Below are 6,484 nucleotides of genomic sequence, written 5' to 3' on the forward strand. Positions count from 1 at the left end.
CCTATTGAGCAAAACAGTAGGGCTGAGACTTATAGGCACCCGGTCTGCAATTTTTAGCAGACCGAGCGCACCCCCTTTAAAAAAAAATTCAGTATTACTTTTAGTCTTGGATCTTGTATGCTTAATTTTTGTTAATCCGAGATTAGTTGTTTAGAACCGAGGTCTCACACCTGCACCATTCAAGTATAGTGAGTCTAAAGACTCAGCAATAACATGTATAAAAAGATCTTATTTAAACCTGAGATGTGAAAATAGTAGAATAAAATTCTTCATGCAAAGACATGACATGAACATGACTTAAATAACCTTGACATAAAACTTTTGGGGGTGATGAAATATGTGTATTTTTGGTAACCGTCATAAGAGCACATCATAAGTTCCCGTGATCACGATCATTGCATAACAATAATATGGCTTTCGCCCTTAACTTTTGTTCTTTGGATAGCCGCTCCGGAGCTCATCCCGAAGTGCATACCCAGTGTAACAATCCCGTGAGCCATAGTTGGATTGTCGCTATGGAGCTCATCCCGAAGTGCATACCCCATGTAATCACCACAAAACGCGTACAACATCAAAATATTTTTCATGCATCATATCATTCATCGTATCATATCATGCTTGTAGAACTTTCATGAGATTTTAATGCTTGTCATACTTGATAAAACTTCATGAGAAAAATTATTGTTTAAATGCAACACATACTAGTCGTTTCACGTGAGTCGTTCTTTCCGTCCATGGCTTAAAACTTGAAACATTTTCTAACAAAATACTTGAAAATATTTAAAACACCCTAAAATACCATATGATATGAATCTTGATGAGTAAGATTAGCAAACACTATTATAAATTAAATCGCACCATCTAAACAATAATCAAAAGATCCAAAGAGTTTTTCTCAATCTTTGAAACAAGTAAAAATGATATAATTTTGGATTTCCACCTTTAATCGACGGAACGATTAACAAAAAAAATAACGAAAATCAAAACCAAAGAAAACCTTCAGATAACTTGTATTTGACAATCTTCAGTGAGAAATCAATTGACAAACATTTCCATGTAATTAACTGAGAAATTTGATTTGAAAAGGCAAAGCAAAGCTTTGAATAAAATTTTTGAGAAAATTTCAATAATTTGTGTATAAACTGCATTTGAATTATTATTAAGAAAATAAACAAAGTATTTATAGTTTACAATAAAAAATAAAATATAATGCAAAATATTGCCAAAAGATATCAAAGTTATCATCTAGAAAATTTCCTAATAGGCTTAGAATAGTCAAAATTAGAAAAAATATCAAAAATCCTCAAAAAAAAAATGCACAATACACGTTGTACTATGTGTAAGTGCGGTCAGCGCGGGAGCACCATAGAACAGCGTGGGGGCGCCCGAATAGTGCTCCTAGGGCACGGGAGCACCGCGATGCTTCGGCGATGTGCGCGGGTGCTCCAGTCCTCGAGCGCGGGTGCGCCCTGCTGAACATCAAATTCTTCAATGTTTTGATCTTGTAGGACTTCATTAACACCATAACATCCTTCAAAATGATCTTCAAGCATTCTAACTTTATTGCCATGAATTCCACATCCTTCAAGTCTTGATGGCAAGTTACAGGACAATTCTTGGAAAAATATGAATCTTCGAATGCCTTCTAGATTCATATCAGACTTCCCTTCTTCAAAAAGATTTGTACTCAAATCTTGCCTCTTACCTTGACATGGGTCCAACATGTTAAGTCTTTTAGTGTTGTATCTCTTTTGCTTCTTCATCAATACATCTCCAACATCCTGCAAAGAAGAACAAACAATGCTCGGGATTGAACCGGCTAAATCATGACAATGAGATAAAACCTCTTTGTACAAAAGTACTTTAGAGATTTTATTCAATTGAACAAAATTTCAACCTAACAATTTTGGACCATATTTATTTCTTTTTTGGTCTCTTTTCACTCATTTTCTTTCCACTCTTTTTTTTACCTCAAAGGCCATCTCACCCTTTTGAACGCTCTTTCTTTCGACCTCAAAATTTTCTTTTTTTTTTTCTTTTTCCATGGCTATCTCACCTTTTTTATCACTCTTTCTTTCAGCCATATCACTCAAATTTTGAATTTTCAATTGATCCTCAAAAATTTCTTTTGGAACCAATGGAAAAGAAACAATACATGTATTTTCCAATAACTCATTACTAGCTTCACTAGTAACATCAACTCCACTATCCTCTGCAACATGCACAATAGAAGATTTGTCATCAATAAATGATTTACCCTCCACCTCACATATTTCAACACTAACATCACTAATAGTTAAAGTATCATTAACCTCAATTTTCTCAATTTCAACATTTAATTCATCATCAACTTCAACATTGGATTCAACAACTACTTTAGAATCCACCACTTTCACCACCTCATTAGGACATTGGCTAATATCCTGTCCAACTTCTAAGCACCATAAGCATACAATATCACAAGTACGAGAAATTGAAAGTTTAGATGTACCTTGATATTCTCGTTTCGAATTTTCATGCCTTGGCTTTCTCATGGGCTTAGTCACGATCGCCTCTTCTAGATTCGACCTCCATGTGGACGACTCATCATGCCTATAAACATCTCTAAACCCATCGATTTTACTCTCTCTCCTATTCCCATAATCTCTTCTTCTACAACTCTATTCATCTTTACCAACGCCATAAGCATCCTCCAACTTACTCATTTTCTTATGTATTGGCTTAAACACATCCTTAACCACCTTTCGCATCAGCTTGGTCAACTCTTCCATTTGAACCATAGAAAAATCTAGGTTCAAACCATCCCCTACTCCTTTATCAAATTTTCTATAAGACATCATACCCTGAAGAACAAGATTAGTAATAAAATATATTCCACACCCAAAACCTCACAAGTCACTCCAAGGGAAAGCACTCAAACACTCTTTTTTTCACTCAAATATAAGAAAGGGCTTATGCTTTGTAGAGTAAAGGATTAAACCTTCAAGTTCAAAAACTTTTAGACGCTTGAAAATTGACTCACAAAGATTGCACAAACACAAGTCAAGAGACTTATGAATCTTTTTTTTCTAAATTTATAACTTGTAGCACAAGACACGAGACTTGGATAACAAGTTTGAAAGAAACGACACATAAATTTGATATGAGATAGACGAAGAACGAAGAACAAGGAACGATGAACGAAGAACGAGGAACGAAGAAGAAATATAGATTACAGAAGGATACAACTTACTTGAATAAAAAACCTTTACTTTAATACCAAATTATATGAATCTTGATGAGTAAGATTAGCAAACACGAAAATTAATTTAATCTCACCCTCTAACCAATAATCAAAAGATCCAAAGAGTTTTTCTCAATCTTTGAAATAAGTAAAAATGATATAATTTTGGATTTCACTACAAGAAAAAAGGCAAACGACAATGGATATAATCCGTTGTCGTATGGGTTCAAAAACCGTTGTATTTTTCTGTGTTGTCGAAATTATACCCTACGACAACGGTTTATATCCGTTGTCTTTGAAGGCATATGACAACTGTTATGCAACAGTTTAAATCTGTTGTCTTTTCGAACTTACAACAACGGTTTTACAATAGTTTAAATCCGTTGTCTTTTGAGACTTAGGACAACGGTTTTAAACCGTTATCTTTAAGCGTGTTTTTTAATAACCAGGTTTTTTACAACAGTATTATTTGAGCACACTAATTTTAATATTATAATCACTCAAAATTAAAAATTTCAAAAATAAAATTAATATATAATTTTGAACATTATAAATCAGTCAAAATTAAAAATAATCTAATTCTAATTCAATGAACACTAGAAAATAAATTTATACATTAATCTTGATAAACTTGGGACACCCTTCAACAATCTCTTTTCCTATAAATCGTTTCTTTTTCAATGTTTTCCGTTCCAACCTGGTACAAGTAAAAGACAACTGTCAAGCAAAAATTAAGAGATAGTCAAAACATTAAAATGAAAAGTACTCATTGTAAATGGAAATCTTAATTCAAATTTGCTTGAACCTCTAGCCTATATATATACATCCAAACAAAAAAAGAAAAAAATGGGATATTCATCAGACCATATATATTATACTTATCATAGATTGGAAAGTACGTATATGCGTAGTAACTTTGTACGTACCTGAATAGAACTATAACTGAAGCCAAGATCATGAAAGAATGTCTCGATAGACAAGCTTAAAACAATGTAAATAGCAAAGCGCAACCAGTAATAGCCAAGATCACGATGAATATTAGTGAAATATCTACGAGTTAAAACAAGGCATTGAGTGATGAATCTTGCTTGTATTTCCGACAACTCGGTCTTCTCCAATGCTCCACCAAAATTATTCTTCACGGAATAAATGATTTCACGATTAGCACAGCTTAGATTTTGTAAGTGATCCAAGCACACCAATATATGATACAAAATAACATAGATAGCCAAATGCCTATTACAAATTAGCGGACGTGCAAGCATTGAGCCACTGAAGCAATTGCACAAACATGTGAGGGGCAGGAGTAAGCACCCCTCAAATTTTCTCGCCGGCAGCCAAGCCACTATAACAAGATGAAATCAACAAAACACCACACCTACAAGCTTTAGTGTATGACATGAAGGTAAAAGTTAGAAACTAAAACCGTGTCCTAAAATTATCAACTTTGTCACGATTCATTATCTTGAAACCAAAATAGAAGAATTCATTATAAAATATACTCCTTGAAAATATATACCAAAAGGAAATTCAATAAATTATTAGATATACTCATTCAAGTAGAAACCATGCAATAACATGCAAAATAGTTGCATCAATTATTAGCACAGCAATAATGTCAAAGGTTGTTCGAAGTAAAAAATACTTTTCACCGGTAGTAATTGTTGGTTTGTACAAGTAGTGTATAATTGAGGTCTTATAAATACAATAACAAATATGATGAAAAGGTCATAGCTATTTGCCACAAAATTGAGAGAGTATTATTTCATTCTACTTCTATATTTTTCGGAGTCATAGGCATCCCCTAGAAAAGGCCTAAAAATGTTCAAGATCGGTTCCAACTTAACATAGTGTTTGGCATATTTCTCATCCTTTTAAACAACATATCATCTCTTCAGATAACAATGACACAGTTAGCTCAAAACATGCAAAAAAAAAATCCTTTGAGGCATTTTACAATAACGATGAAACTCCAACTAAGGCGGATAATTTCACATGAATATACCTCCAATTCTGAAATCAAACATGAAATTATAGTGTTATATTGTCAGCATATAACTATATTAAGTTGGCGCTCCGATTTCTTAGCCCCTTGAATGAGCAAATAAATTTCCTCCTTCCTCAATGGCTCCCCAATTATCTCCTCCCGGGACCTCACGTACTTTGGACCAAAACCTTGGAGAAACGGCCCCGGCGACTGCACTGGCTTAACACCCATCTTATCAGGCGGCGGCAGCTTAAAGAATCAAACTTTGCAAGCTTCTTCTTGCTGGGCGGAAGCCACGGCTTAACCATTGACTCTGGTCCAAAAGGCGACACCAGTGGTTCCCGCAGCTTCACTGGCTTCACCTTGGGCGTCTCGGTGTAGCTGTACTGATACAAAAACGGCGCCTCCTGCATTTAAAAAGGAGTATTTTAGAACTCAAAACGTTGCTGTTGCTTTCATATTATCCTAGCTAGCTCGCGCAGTTGTGATGGAATGCATTACTTGGGTTGGAAGTACTAGTTAAGCCTGTGTTAGTGAATCCTGATGATGCTGCCATTGGTATGGGATGAACGATACAAAAATAATGGGGGGACGTCCAAGGCCCCTAGTTGACCAAAGAATTAATTCCTATAACCGTTCCCTGCACCTATATGGCTATATTGGGCATTAATAAATTACCCACAGCAAGAATTCATGACTAAATTGTAAGTGGGATGAAAGTTGGAATCTGCTTCACTCCACACAAAAGGGTGCTCACAGTTCTGCAGTAGGAAATAATATTAACCCAATTTGAAATCTCATCCAAGTTTACAAAACAAAACAAACTCTGTATTTGAACCTCAACAATTACGTACCCTTGCCTCATCTTGAAGCTGGAGCCTACAACTTCTTGTCTCGAGGTTACGAGTTTGTGTATCGGTGACATGAGGGGGAGTTATGCCCAAGGTCAAATCCAGATCATAGTCTTCCCCAGCTAGAGAAATCAACGACATCATTCAAATCAAATTAAACTTCGAAGGAGAATATTAATTTTATGGCCATGAGGATTACCTCCATTGTCCGCCTCGGAGTTCATGATCTCCCCTTTGTATGTGCTCGACTCAAAATTGGTGAGCGCTTCCCTTTCGTTGCACTTGATAGCAGCCTTGTCATTGCCCTGATCAACATGCAATAAAATTAAGATCAAACAAATTTAATTTAGACATGAAAAAGTGTAAGTGACGTTAACCTGCAATGCAACATAATATAAAAATGATGAAAATATCGTACCATGC

The sequence above is a fragment of the Henckelia pumila genome, chromosome 4 (genome assembly GCF_033568475.1).
Source record: "Henckelia pumila isolate YLH828 chromosome 4, ASM3356847v2, whole genome shotgun sequence".
Taxonomy (NCBI): Eukaryota; Viridiplantae; Streptophyta; class Magnoliopsida; order Lamiales; family Gesneriaceae; genus Henckelia; species Henckelia pumila.